Source organism: Dryobates pubescens, chromosome Z, assembly GCF_014839835.1.
Source record: "Dryobates pubescens isolate bDryPub1 chromosome Z, bDryPub1.pri, whole genome shotgun sequence".
NCBI lineage: Eukaryota > Metazoa > Chordata > Aves > Piciformes > Picidae > Dryobates > Dryobates pubescens.
The window spans coordinates 54,149,527-54,162,808 of record NC_071657.1 but is presented as its reverse complement, the minus strand read 5'-3'; the positions used below and the strand labels follow the sequence as shown (position 1 = coordinate 54,162,808).

General features: G+C 43.9%; 1 protein-coding gene across 2 annotated transcripts in view; it reads left to right on the top strand.

Annotated features, from left to right (window-relative positions):
- Nucleotides 1-13,282, top strand: part of UHRF2 (ubiquitin like with PHD and ring finger domains 2) — a 96,864-nt gene that overhangs the window by 72,507 nt on the left and 11,075 nt on the right. The window lies entirely within an intron of this gene.

Below are 13,282 nucleotides of genomic sequence, written 5' to 3'. Positions count from 1 at the left end.
GGGTACATTCTGCAGTTCTGCTCCATTAGGTGAAGGATAAAGCAATAAGCAATCTGATTTCTTTAAAACATGCATAGCTATTAATCTCAAGGGAAAACAACACTGAAGAACAAAATAAATAACTGAAATAGCATCAGAATGTAATGTATTAATTGCCAACAGCACCTACTAACTGCTGCAGAGTATAGCCTCTGCAAGTGTCTGTGTCTCTTTTTGAACAAGTCTCCTGAGAAGGTACTTGGTGGTACTGGGGTGTGTGCATACTATGTCCTTGGAGTTAACTTCCAACCATGTTCTGGGACCCATAGCCAGTGGATGATCCTGAGAGTACTGTGCTGAGTAACTGCACCTGCCTGGTTGGTATGCTGTATACTCCAGTTCTTTTTTGTGGTAATACTGATGTCCCCTTTTGTCAATTGCTGTAACTATTCTGTTTAATAAACTTAATGGATCCTTTGCATGTCCTTCCCAATTCAAGTAAGTGACATTGAGGTTATTGTGGACACCTAAGTACTGTTATATACTAGATGACATAAACAGTTTTGAAGAGGCATAGCAGGGGTGAAATGCTGCAGAAGATACCCTAAAATTTTATGTTACTATCAGCTTCATTTCTCCAAATACAGAATTTAAGGCTTAGGGATTTTTTTTCCACATGCATTTTTGGAATTAGTGTTTCTTCAGTTCTTTTCTCATACACCAGATTTTAATTCCCAATTTATTTCCAATTTTGCTGATTTTGGAAAAGGTTGAAATTAAACTCCTGTAGGAATATATACAGAATAATCCAGTTCTGTGCTTACAAGTATCCTAAGTACAGTATCTCTCCACAAATGAAACTTTGAAATAAAAATTCTGATAAAGTCCTCTGCTCTTGTCTAGTCACTATTGCATGAAAGCAAGAAAAGATAGGTGACTCTTACTTGAATTTCAGTAGTATGACTTAGGTATTCATGTATAAATTTTTTTCCAAAATAGAAAAATTTTGGCAGACTGTTTTTGCAGTATGTTTGTAGACTTTATGTACTATGTATGCACACTGCTGACATGCCACCTTAATGCTCTTCTTATGGCTTTAAATTAACAGTTCTCTGTTGGAGTAAAAGTAATTGCAAAAATACATTGCAGGGAATAGAGTTCACTTCTCAGCTTTCAGACTGTGCTTTTCTTACGCTGAGCCTTTGGGAGTGCACCGTCCTGCACATCCAAACTTGTCCACAACCTTGCTCAAGTTGGGATGTTCTGGATGTATTGGAGTGCTCAGTAATGACAATCCTGTTAGCACACTATCTGCCCTTGAGACTGACAAGGGGTGCAGTCGTAGTTCAGCAGTGAGCGCTGGTTTTGCACCTGAAGCTTTGCCTTGTTCTTAATTGCACATGTGGAAAATGTCTGCACATTAATCTCCCTCTTGTAAATACTTAACCTTGACTTCTAGCCACAAGCTACAAGTCTTGCCTATCTAAGATACAGTATAGTTAGCTTTAGAATCTTGAGTATGTTAATATCGCTAATCTCCTGGTCTTGATCTTGAAAGTAACCATAATGGGAACATTAGTTGAAAAAAATAGAGAAGACTTTCAGGAATTAAAAAATATGATAATTTCTCAGAATATACTAACGTTTCAAAACTGTATATTGGGCATTAACAGTGATTGTGCAGTCACAGTGTTTGTGATAAAAGTATTTGGACTTGGCTGTTCATCAAAGCAATTAACCAAAGAAATGTCATTTCCATTGTGAAAAATTGCCTCTTATTTTGTGCTGTTGTTACACACCAAGGTTAAAACAGCTGTTTATTTTCAGAAGTTTCAAGATCTGTATTTCTGCTGGGTTGCGGTAATGTTGTAAGATGATAAATTAATTGTGTGGTGTGCCTAGGAAAGATTGTTTCTTTAATAATTCTGCATAAGCTCACGTGGGAAAGCTCCAAACTGAAATGCAGAATCTTTTTGGAGAATAATACCTGCTGTGATCATCCACCTCTTCTTGTAAAATATTCTGAGAGTATAAAGAGAATAGCTTCTCTAATGAAAGGACACCAGGCAAATATACTTATTGCATAAGTTCATTGATATTTTAGACCAAACTCATTCAGTGCCTGGAATATGTAATTCACAAACCAGTTCGTGAAATAGTTTGCTGTCCATTTTAAATGTTCTGGGCCTTTGCATTGATCACTTCTAAGGTGTCAGTCCAGCTGACAAGCTATTCCACTTGTCTGAAACAGTACAATTGAAAATGAGCAGTTACTTATCTCCACAGATTTTCCTGAGGCCTCTGAGGAGAATATAGCATTTTACAACCTGTGCATAGTGTGCATTGCACAGTGAGAGAGCTTGATGAATTCACCAGTGCCAAAGGTGCAGTTCTGCAGTGAATTGCATACTTAAATGGCTTTAAATCCAAATTAAATAGCAATTGGAGTCTTACACCTGAGTAGTTTATAGATAGTGACTAGCACTTTACCTAGATACGTGCCTACGATCTGCTGCTTTGTCAACCAGTTTGCTGGGTTTACCTGGGTTATTTGAATCCAGTGTGAGCCCTGGTACAGAAGTGATTTTTCTGAATTACTATGCTGTGCTGACTATGTTACCAAGGGAGCAGTTCCTTTCTAGTTTTCACACTTGGGTTTTTAGTACTGAGAATCCAACATAACAAGTTCATTACAGCTGTTAACATTGAGAGCCTCTCTATTGTGAGTCACCTGAATTGAATACGTAGCTGAACACTTGATGCTTGATGCCATGAAACCTGCTTTTGCAAAAGCAGTCATGTTTCCAAGGCCTGAGAGCCCTACTGCTTTTGGGACTTGCTTGGAGTCCCAACACAATGTGAAAACACTTGTGTATCTCACTACATCTACCACAGAGGTGTCTATTTGTCCACTTGTTACCTTGAATACTAAGGACATACTTGACAACTTGTAGAGCAGTAGCTTTAATACTTAGTTCTTACCAGAGTTTCAGCTTTGCAGGACAGCATCTATTTTGCAAGAGTTTCCTTTCCATCTTTTCTGTTATTCTATGTTATCTATCAGTCCATACAAAATGATAATTAATACTAAAAAACCTCCTTGCATTTTCTAAGTGTCATTGTCTCCTCTGTACTTGCATTACATTCGGAATTACTTTCCAATTCTGAGAAGCCTTGTTGTGTTACAAAGGTAGTTTTTGTTGTTTTTTTACTGCTACTACTGTATCTGTCAAAGTAGTCTTATTTTACTGTTTGTCAGCTTCTTTGACGATGAATTGTGGAATCTTTGCCAGTACTGTTCCTGCCTGTGAATTTCCAAAGTTAACTTTGCATACATGGTTGTTTCTGAGAAACCCATTTCATACAATGATAGAGCAGATTAGAAAGTAGAAATTAATGTTGCCAGTCCTTCACAAATCACCATCTAGCTGTGTTTTTTGTATTATTTGCTGTCCAAGCAATAGTCTCTCTGAGCATACAGAAATTCTTTCTGAAATTCCTATATTTTCAAGAGAAATCAGTCATATCAGTGTCTTATATGTAGTATCATGAATCTGTTCCCTCCATAAAATTCTGAAGGATCAGCATACTTTTAGAGAAGGGCAACGAAGTTGGTGAGGGGTTTGGAACACAAGCCCTACGAGAAGAGGCTGAGGGAGCTGGGGTTGCTTAGCCTGGAGAGGAGGAGACCCAGGGGTGACCTTATTGCTCTCTACAACTACCTTAAGGGAGGCTGCAAACAGGTGGAGGTTGGTCTCTTCTCCCAGGCAGCCAGCACCAGAACAAGAGGACACAGTCTCAGGCTGCACCAGGGGAGGTTTAGGCTGGATGTTAGGAGGAAGTTCTATGCAGAGAGTGATTGCCCATTGGAATGGGCTGCCCAAGGAGGTGGAGGAGTCACCGTCATTGGAGGTGTTCAGGAGGAGACTTGATGGGGTGCTTGGTGCCATGGTTTAGTTGTTTAAGTAGGTTAGATTTGTTGATAGGTTGGACACGATGATCTTGAAGGTCTCTTCCAACCTGCTCTGGTCTATTCTATTCTATTCTATACTAATCCTTGTTGTGTCAAACCATGACTTTGATGCTGAGCTTCATCAGTTTTTCAAATTAACTTACAAAAACTGGTATTTGTGATATTAAGCATTTATTTAAATAAAGCAGAGAAAAGAGGGATGAAAGTAACAAATTCTAATATGTATGGATATAAATTAATGTCAGATATTGAAATTTTCCTTGCCTTGCTTCAACTAGCATTTAGGTAGGCTAATTAAATTCCTCATAGAGATTGCAAGACTCAGAGACACAATGAGCAATCTCCAACAAATAGTCAAAGATAATTGTAATTAACAAAATGTTGTCTCAAAAAACTGTTTTCATCTGCTAAGTAATCCCACACTACCATCAGGTTCTTGCTGTCAAGAGCAATTATGAGGAAGACTCAGAAATACTGGTTATAAGCTATCCAAGCTCTGCACTTAATGCAAGGTTTTTTTTATTGATTTGATGGACACCTTTTTCTGCAGTGCTAAACCATGAAATTATCAAAAATAAGTCAGACAATTGGACAGACAGACTAATTCTGCCATCACTTATATTCATACTGTCTTGTGAGACTTTAATGGGGATGAATGATGACATAATCCATTTTCAGGTATCACTACTACTAGGGAAGGAAAATCCTTTCAAATATAATTGATAGTTAATATTTGTCTTGGATTGAATATCTTCATTTTAAAAGGCTTAGTGCTTTTTTATTTTGCTTTGCCATATTAATCAAAATCTCTTCTTTATTGGTCATGTTTTACTGAGGTGAAACTGGTTAATCCAGGGGGTGATGAAATGATGAGGTTTCTTTTATAAGTAAAAGCCAAATTGATTTTCTGTTGTTGTTGTTGAGACTGGAGGTTGAAGTTCATCTAGAAGCTTAGAGAATCACAGAACACTAGAAGCTGGGAGGGACTTCTGAATGCCCCAGAACTAGTTCAATCCCCTTACCAACTCAGGTACACCCAGAGCAGGATATACAGGAACATATCCAGGTTGGTTTTGAAAGTCTCCAGAGAAGGGGACTCCACTACCTCTCTAGGCAGCCTGTTCCAGTGTCCCGTCACCCTCAAAGTAAAGAAGGTTCTCCTTAAGTTCAAGTGAAACCTCCTGCATTCTAGCTTGTACCTGTTGCCCTTTGTCATATCACTGGCAACCACTGAGAAAAGTCTACCACCATTCTCATGACCTCCATCCTTTCTGTATTTATATGCATTAATAAGATCCCTCTTAGCTTTTCCATGCTAAAGAGCCCTAGTTCTCTCAGCCTCTCCTTGTAAGAGAGGTGTTTCAGTCCCCTCATCATCTTCATGACCCTATGTTGGACTCTCTCCAGTATACTCTGACAGAAACTGGGGAGCCCAGAACGGGACACAAGGGCAGAGTAGAGGGGGAGGAGAACCTTGTGTGACCTGCTTGCCACACTTTTCTTAATTCATCCCAGGAGTCTGTTGGCCTTCTTGGCCACAAGAGCATATTGCTGGTGTTATGGAATTTGTTTAATTTATTTCAGGATTTCAGGGGCACTACACTGCTCCTTGACCCCATCTACCAGTTCAGGAGGCCAGTTATCCTGAAGTCCTTACTGTTGAAAATGGAGGCAAAGAAGGTATGCAGTACCTCAGCCTTTTCCTCATCTTCAGTTACAATGCTCCCCTCCAGGTCCAATAAGGAATGGAGGTTCTTCCTGCCCCTCTTTTTAGCATTAATGTATTTATAAAAATGCCTTTTACTGTCCTTCACAGAAGTGGCCAGATTGAGTTCCAACTGGGCCTTTGGCTCCCTTTTTTTCTCCTACATGATCTAACAACATCCTTAAACATATCACGAGTTGCCTTCCCCCCTTTCCAAAGGTGATACAGCCTCTTTTTTTCCCTCAATTCCTTCAGGAGCTGTTTGCCCATGCAGGCCGGTCGCCTTCCCTGCCGGCTCATCTTTTGGCACATGGAAACTGCCAGTTCCTGTGCCTTTGACAGATGGGCAGAGTCCAATGGGATGGCATTTAATAAGTCCAAGTGCCGGGTGCTGCACTTTGGCCATGGCAACCCCTTGCAGAGCTACAGGCTGGGGTCAGAGTGGCTGGAGAGCTGCCAAACAGAGAGGGACCTGGGGGTGCTGATTGACACCCGCCTAAACATGAGCCAGCAGTGTGCCCAGGTGGCCAAGAGGGCCAATGGCATCCTGGCCTGTATTAGGAATAGTGTGGCCAGCAGGAGCAGGGAGGTCATTGTGCCCCTGTACTCTGCATTGGTTAGGCCACACCTTGAGTACTGTGTCCAGTTCTGGGCCCCTCAGTTTAGGAAGGACATCGAGACACTTGAACGTGTCCAGAGAAGTGCAACAAGGCTGGGGAGAGGCCTTGAGCACAAGCCCTATGAGGAGAGGCTGAGGGAGCTGGGATTGTTTAGCCTGGAGAAGAGAAGGATCAGAGGCGACCTCATTGCCCTCTACAACTACCTGAAAGGTGGTTGTAGCCAGGAAGGGGTTGGTCTCTTCTCCCAGGCAACCAGCACCAGAACAAGGAGACACAGTCTCAAGTTGTGCCAGGGGAGGTTTAGACTCGAGGTGAGGAGAAAGTTCTTCACTGAGCGAGTCATTCGTCATTGGAATGGGCTGCCCAGGGAGGTGGTGGAGTCGCTGTCCCTGGAGGTGTTCAAGGGGAGATTGGACGTGGCACTTGGTGCCATGATCTAGTTGTGAGGTCTGTTGGAACAGGTTGGACTTGATGATCCTTGGGGTCTCTTCCAACCTTAGTTACTGTGATACTGTGATACTTCAAGAGCTCCTGTTTGAAGTAGGTCCAACCATCCTGGACACCTTTGTTCTTAAGGGCTGCTACTCAGGGCACTCTCCAAATAACTTGCTTAAACAAGCTGAAGTTTGCCCTCTGGAAGTCCAAAGTAAGGGTTCTGGTATTGCTCCTCCTTATCTCTCTGCATATCGAAAACTCCACTATCTCATGGTCACTGCACCCTAGACAGCCTCCTACCATCACATCTCCCATCTGCTTCTCTGAGAGCAGCAGGTCAAGCAGAGCCTGACCGCTGGTATTCTCACTTAACAGCTACATCAGGAAGCTGTCCTCCATACATTCTAAGAACTTTCTGGACTGCCTTCTCTCTGCTAAGGTCCCAGCAGATGTCTGGCAGGTTAAAGTCACCCACAAGGATTCGATTGGGCCAATAGGGCAACTGAAGCCAGCACATAGTTACGCATGAGACGGGGTTCTGCCAGCCTGTGGCAATAAAAGGCAGAAACACAGGCCTGGTCAGGCAGGAGCAGTGACCAGTACACGTGCCCTTACCCCCGATACAGGTTGTTTACCAGACACACAAGGTCCTGTCCCCTTTGTTCCTTTTCCCACATTACCCTGACTTTCTGCAGGAAGGAGTGGGGAGAGTGGGACTGTGTCTAGACACACGAGGGTCTGTCTGGGTTTGTGCTGTAGCTGTTTGGCCCTACCATGACAGCTGGCTCACGGTGAGCTTGTTGCCCACCAGCATTCCCACAGGTCCTTCTCCACAGAGCTGCTTTCCAGCAAGTCAGCCACTAACTGAGGCATGGATTATTCTCCCCCAGGAGCAGGAGTCTTCCCTTGGCCCTTGTGGAACTTCACAGGGGTTCCCTCTGTCTAACTGTCCAGGTCTTGCACAGCCATCTGGTGTATCAGCCACTCCTGCCAGTTTTGTATCATCAGCAAACTTCCTGAGAGTACACTGTCCAGTCAGTGAGCTCACTGATGAGCATGTTGATAAGACTGGACCCACTACTGGCCCCAGTGGAACACCACCAGCTAGCAACAGGCCTCCAACTAGACCCTGCACCATTGATTAAGACTTTCTTTGTGTTCATAATAGCATATTATACTAACTGATAAATGCAACTTTTATGTGTATGTTGGTACCAAAGTTAGGAATCTGAGCATAATACCATAGGTGTTATTAGAAAGAGAAAATAATTGAGAGCTATCTTCAGATAGTGATATTGGAGTAGTTTGGAGTAGCTAATGTCCGTATCAGCTACTGCATAAAAGCAATCCATAAAGTTAATATGGTCAAATGCTTACATAGAATTAAAAATGTTACTTTTCTCTTTCTCCATGAGAACATTGTTCAACTAAAAACTGATTATGTAACAACACTAAAATAGTGGACTATGATTTAATAAAACAGACCACCTGCTTGTGTCTTGTGTCTGAGGATGACAGGCTTATACTACTAGAGTTTGGGCTCATATTCCACTCAGATGCCTCAACATAGGGAAGGGAAGGGAAGGGAAGGGAAGGGAAGGGAAGGGAAGGGAAGGGAAGGGAAGGGAAGGGAAGGGAAGGAAAGGAAAGGAAAGGAAAGGAAAGGAAAGGAAAGGAAAGGAAAGGAAAGGAAAGGAAAGGAAAGGAAAGGAAAGGAAAGGAAAGGAAAGGAAAGGAAAGGAAAGGAAAGGAAAGGAAAGGAAAGGAAAGGAAAGGAAAGGAAAGGAAAGGAAAGGAAAGGAAAGGAAAGGAAAGGAAAGGAAAGGAAAGGAAAGGTTCAGAAGGGAAGGGAAGGGAAGGGAAGGGAAGGGAAGGGAAGGGAAAGGAAGGGAAAGGAAGGGAAAGGAAGGGAAAGGAAGGGAAGGGAAAGGGAAAGGACCTTTGAGGTCATCGAGTCCAACTCATCACCCAACACCATCTAATCAACTAAACCATGGTACCCAGTGCCTCATCCAGTCCCTTCTTAGACACTTCCAGTGATGGTGACTCCACAAGCTTCCTGGGCAGCACATCAATGGCCAATCACTCTTTCCTCTTTCTGTGAAGAACTTCTTCCTAACATCTAGCTTAAACCTACCCTGGTGCAGCTGGTTGCCTGGGAGAAGAGACCAACCCCCACCTGCCTACATCCTCCCTTCAAGTAGACAGCAATAAGGTCTCCTATGAGCCTCCTCTTCTGCAGGCTAAGCAACCCCAGCTCCCTCAGTCTCTCCTCATAGGGCTTGTGCTCAAGGCCTCTCACCAGCCTTGTTGCACTTCTCTGGACACATTCCAGCATCTCAACATCTTTCCTAAACTCAGGGGCCTAGAACTGGACACAGAACTCAAGGTGTGGCCTAAGCACTGCTGAGTACAGGGGCACAATGACTTCTCTGCTCCTGCTGGCCACGCTATTCCTGATACAGGCCAGGATGCCATCGGCTTTCTTAGTCACCTGGGCACACTGCTGTCTCATGTTCAGCCTACTATCAACCAGTACCCCCAGCTCCCTTTCTGCCAGGCTGCTCTTCATCCACTCTGACCCCAGCCTGTAGCACTGCATGGGGTTGTTGTGGCCAATGTGCAGAAGCCGGCACTTGGATGTAGTAAATCTCATGCCCTTGGATTCTGCCCATCTGTCCAGTCTGTCGAGGTTCCTCAGCAGAGCAATCCAACCCTCCAGCAGATCAACTCCTGCCCCCAGCTTGGTGTCATCTGCAAACTTACTAATGGTGGACTCAATCCCCCTGTCCAGATCATCAGTAAAGACATTGAACAGGATGGGGCCCAGCACTGATCCCTGGGGGACACCACTAGAGACTGGCCGCGAGCTGGATGTGGCACCATTCACCACCACTCTCTGGGCTCGGCCCTCCAGCCAGTTCCTAACCCAGCACAGTGTTGCTGTCCAAGCCACGAGCTGACAGCATAGACAGCAGTTTGCTCTGGGGGACATTGTCAAAGGCCTTGCTGAAGTCCAGGTAGACTACATCCACAGTCTGCCCCACATCCACCAGGTGGGTCAGCTGATCATAGAAGGAGATCAGGTTGGTCAGGCAGGACCTGCCCTTCCTAAATCCATGCTGGCTGGGCCTGATCCCTTGGCCATCCTGTAAGTGCTGTGTGACTGCACTCAAGATGACCTGTTCCATAATCTTGCCTGGCACTGAGGTCAGGCTGACAGGTCTGTAATGCCCTGGCTTCTCCTTCCGTCCCTTCTTGTGGATGGGCACCACACTGGCCATCTTCCAGTCTTCTGGGACCTCTCCAGTGAGCCAGGACTGCTGAAAAATGATGGAGAGCAGCTTGGCCAGCTCATCTGCCAGCTCTCTCAGCACCCTAGGATGGATCCCATGTGGTCCCATGGACTTGTGGGGATCCAAGTGGCTGAGCAGTTCTCTAACTACTTCCTCCTGGATTACTGGGGAGCCATACTGCTCCCTGGCTCCATCTGGCTCAGCTCAGGAGGCCAGTTGTCTGGAAGACAACCTATCCTGCTATTAAAAGTTGAGGCAAAGAAGGTATTAAGTTCCTCTGCGTTTTCCTCATCTTTTGTTACTGTGTTCGCCTCCATGTCCACCAAGGAGTGGAAGTTGTCCTTGCCCCTCCTCTTGCCAGTAAGTATATTTGTAAAAACAGTTTTTGTTGTCCTTCACAGCAGAGGCCAGTCTAAGCTCTAAATGGGCTTTTGCCTCTCTAATTTTTTTCCTACATGACTTAGCAACATCCGTAAAAATGTCATGGGTTACCTCTCCTTCCTCCCAAAGATGATATTCCCTCTTTTTTTCCCTTCATTCCCTCAGAAGTTCATTGCCCATCCAGGCTGGCCGTCTGCCCTGGCGGCTCATCTTCCGGCACATTGGCACAGCCTGTTCCTGCACCTTCGAGAATTCCTCCTTGAAGTAGGTCCAGCCCTCCTGGACCCCCTTGTTTTTAAGGGCTGTTTCCCAAAGTACCTTCTGAGTTAGTTCCTTAAGTAACCTGAAATCTAATAATTTTATGGAGACAATAATTTTATGGAGAGCAGTCAGGCAGAGAGGGACCTGGGGGTGCTGGCTGACGGTAGACTGAACATGAGCCTGCAGTGCGCCCAGGCAGCCTGGAGGGCCAATGGCATCCTGGCCTGCATCAGGAACACTGTGGCCAGCAGGAGCAGGGAGGTCATTCTGCCCCTGTACACTGCACTGGTTAGGCCGCACCTCGAGTCCTGTGTCCAGTTCTGGGCCCCTCAGTTTAGGAAGGATGTTGACTTGCTGGAGCGTGTCCAGAAAAGGGCAACAAAGTTGGTGAGGGGCTTGGAACACAAGCCCTATGAGGAGAGGCTGAGGGAGCTGGGGTTGCTTAGCCTGGAGAAGAGGAGACTCAGGGGTGACCTTATTACTCTCTACAACTACCTGAAGGGAGGTTGTAGACAGACGGATGTTGGTCTCTTCTCCCAGGCAGCCAGTACCAGAACAAGAGGACACAGTCTCAGGCTGTGCCAGGGGAGGTTCAGGCTAGATGTTAGGAAAAAGTTCTATACAGAGAGAGTGATTGCACGTTGGAATGGGCTGCCTGGGGAAGTAGTGGAGTCGCCATCATTGGAGGTTTTCAGGAGAAGATTTGAATGGGGTGCTTGGTGCCGTGGGTTAGATGTTTGGGTGGTGTTGGATTGGTTGATGGGTTGGATGCGATGATCTTGAAGGTCTCTTCCAACCTGGTTTATTCTATGTATTCTATTCTATGTATATGTAAAAAGAGAAACACAGAAGGCAGAGAAGACAGAATGGCAAAAGTGTTGCTAACTGTTGAAAGTAAGTTTTGGTGCAAAAAAGTTTAAGTTGTGGAAAGCAGAAGAGAAAGGGCAGAATAACGTACGATAAAAAAAATGAGGAAAAGATTGGAAGAAGGAAAAGATGGGAATAGAAAACTGTTTTTAATAGCTTTTTTTGACAGTTACTTTGTTTTTTTGAAGAACTTAGAGGCATCAATAATTCTTTTGCCAAATATTTTCATTAATTGTTGAATGCAGAATTTGTAACACTATCTGTATATTAAGCTCTGCTTTCTGATCCTCTTGAGAAAAACAAATAACTTTACATGTATCACATGCAGGCTATTTATTGTATGTTGTTACGGGTGGTAGGAAGATCATTGTCTATAGACAGAACTCCAGCCTGCTGAGAAATTGTTTTGATGAGTGATTACTCATTAAAGGATCTCAAATAAGAGTTGTGTGAACATTCTTGACATACTGCACTTGGAAAGTAAACACCATAACCATGAGGGAAGTAGGTTCTGTAGGTCTCCCAGTATCCCCATTTCACTTCTGCTTGTGATGGGCTGTATTCCTATCCGTAGTTACTGTACTCAAAGGATTCTCTGTCTTGTGCATCACATACTTGTCATGGCTTGAGGTGAACCCGCTGCTGTTACTCGTATCATGCTGGTCTCATGCCGGCGTCAAAAATGAAAGTACTAGCTCGAGCAAAGTATTATGGGGCTTGAAGTTCAGATTGCAACATGGGAGGCTTCCTGTTCCAGTTGCTGGTTCTGGGTTTGGGTTCTTGGGTGTTCGTCTTTCCTGCTGGGATGGTGGCAGAACAAAGAGGTATGGGGAAGTAGTTTTTTGGCTTGGACTTTTGCTTCTCTTGCTTCTGCTTGCTGCTGCTTTGCACCATGCTTTTTCTGCAAGTAGGCTAATGTAATTGTGCATTTTGTACAATGTTTATCTGATTTTTATCAGTAAACTCTTACCTCTTTATCTCAACCCTGAGTTTTTATGTGTTACTTTTCCCTCACTAATGTGTTGGGAAAACAGAAATAGATAGGTTAACTCATTTTGTTCTGATTTTAAACATTACACTTTCTGTTGCCATTCTAGATTTTCTCTATATAGAGAAGGCACTTACATACTATCCTGAACTTTCTTCCACTCTGTGTTTAGGAATTCTCTCATATCAAGGGTTCAGCTCCCTGTAGGGCAAGATCTCTGTCATTGTGCTGTAGTTCTGGGAACTCTGTACTAAACTTTGTTCTGCACAGTCTTACTTATTTTTAATATAACTGATGTGAAATGGGTGAGTGCAGTTCTTCTGGGAAGTAAAGTAGAAATGAGCCTTTCTTGTGCTGAAGGGTGTTAAAAGATAACATTTTCTTCTTATTTAACCACTAACAATTATGCTCCAAAATTGTTCCTTTTCTCCTCCATTTCCTTCCTCTGAATTTCCAGTTTCTCCCTAAATCCATATACTTTTGCATATTTATGCATAGAATACTTGGATAATTAAAGGGAAGCAAACATAAACCTATCAGTATGGAGTCTGTTCAGGGGGTGAGCATGTATGTGTAGGCCTTATATCCATGCTGTCTCTTCAAATGGTGTCTTCTGGTTGTCTGTGATTGAAGAGTACCACCTAGAGAACCACACAGTCTTTCTCTGAAGACTGTGGAAGTGTATGGTTTTAGCCCTTCTACATTTAATCTATTTTCCATAGAGGTGTGTTCCAGTTGGTAATTGTGAGTACTTTTCGCTGAAGACCACAGTGGTTT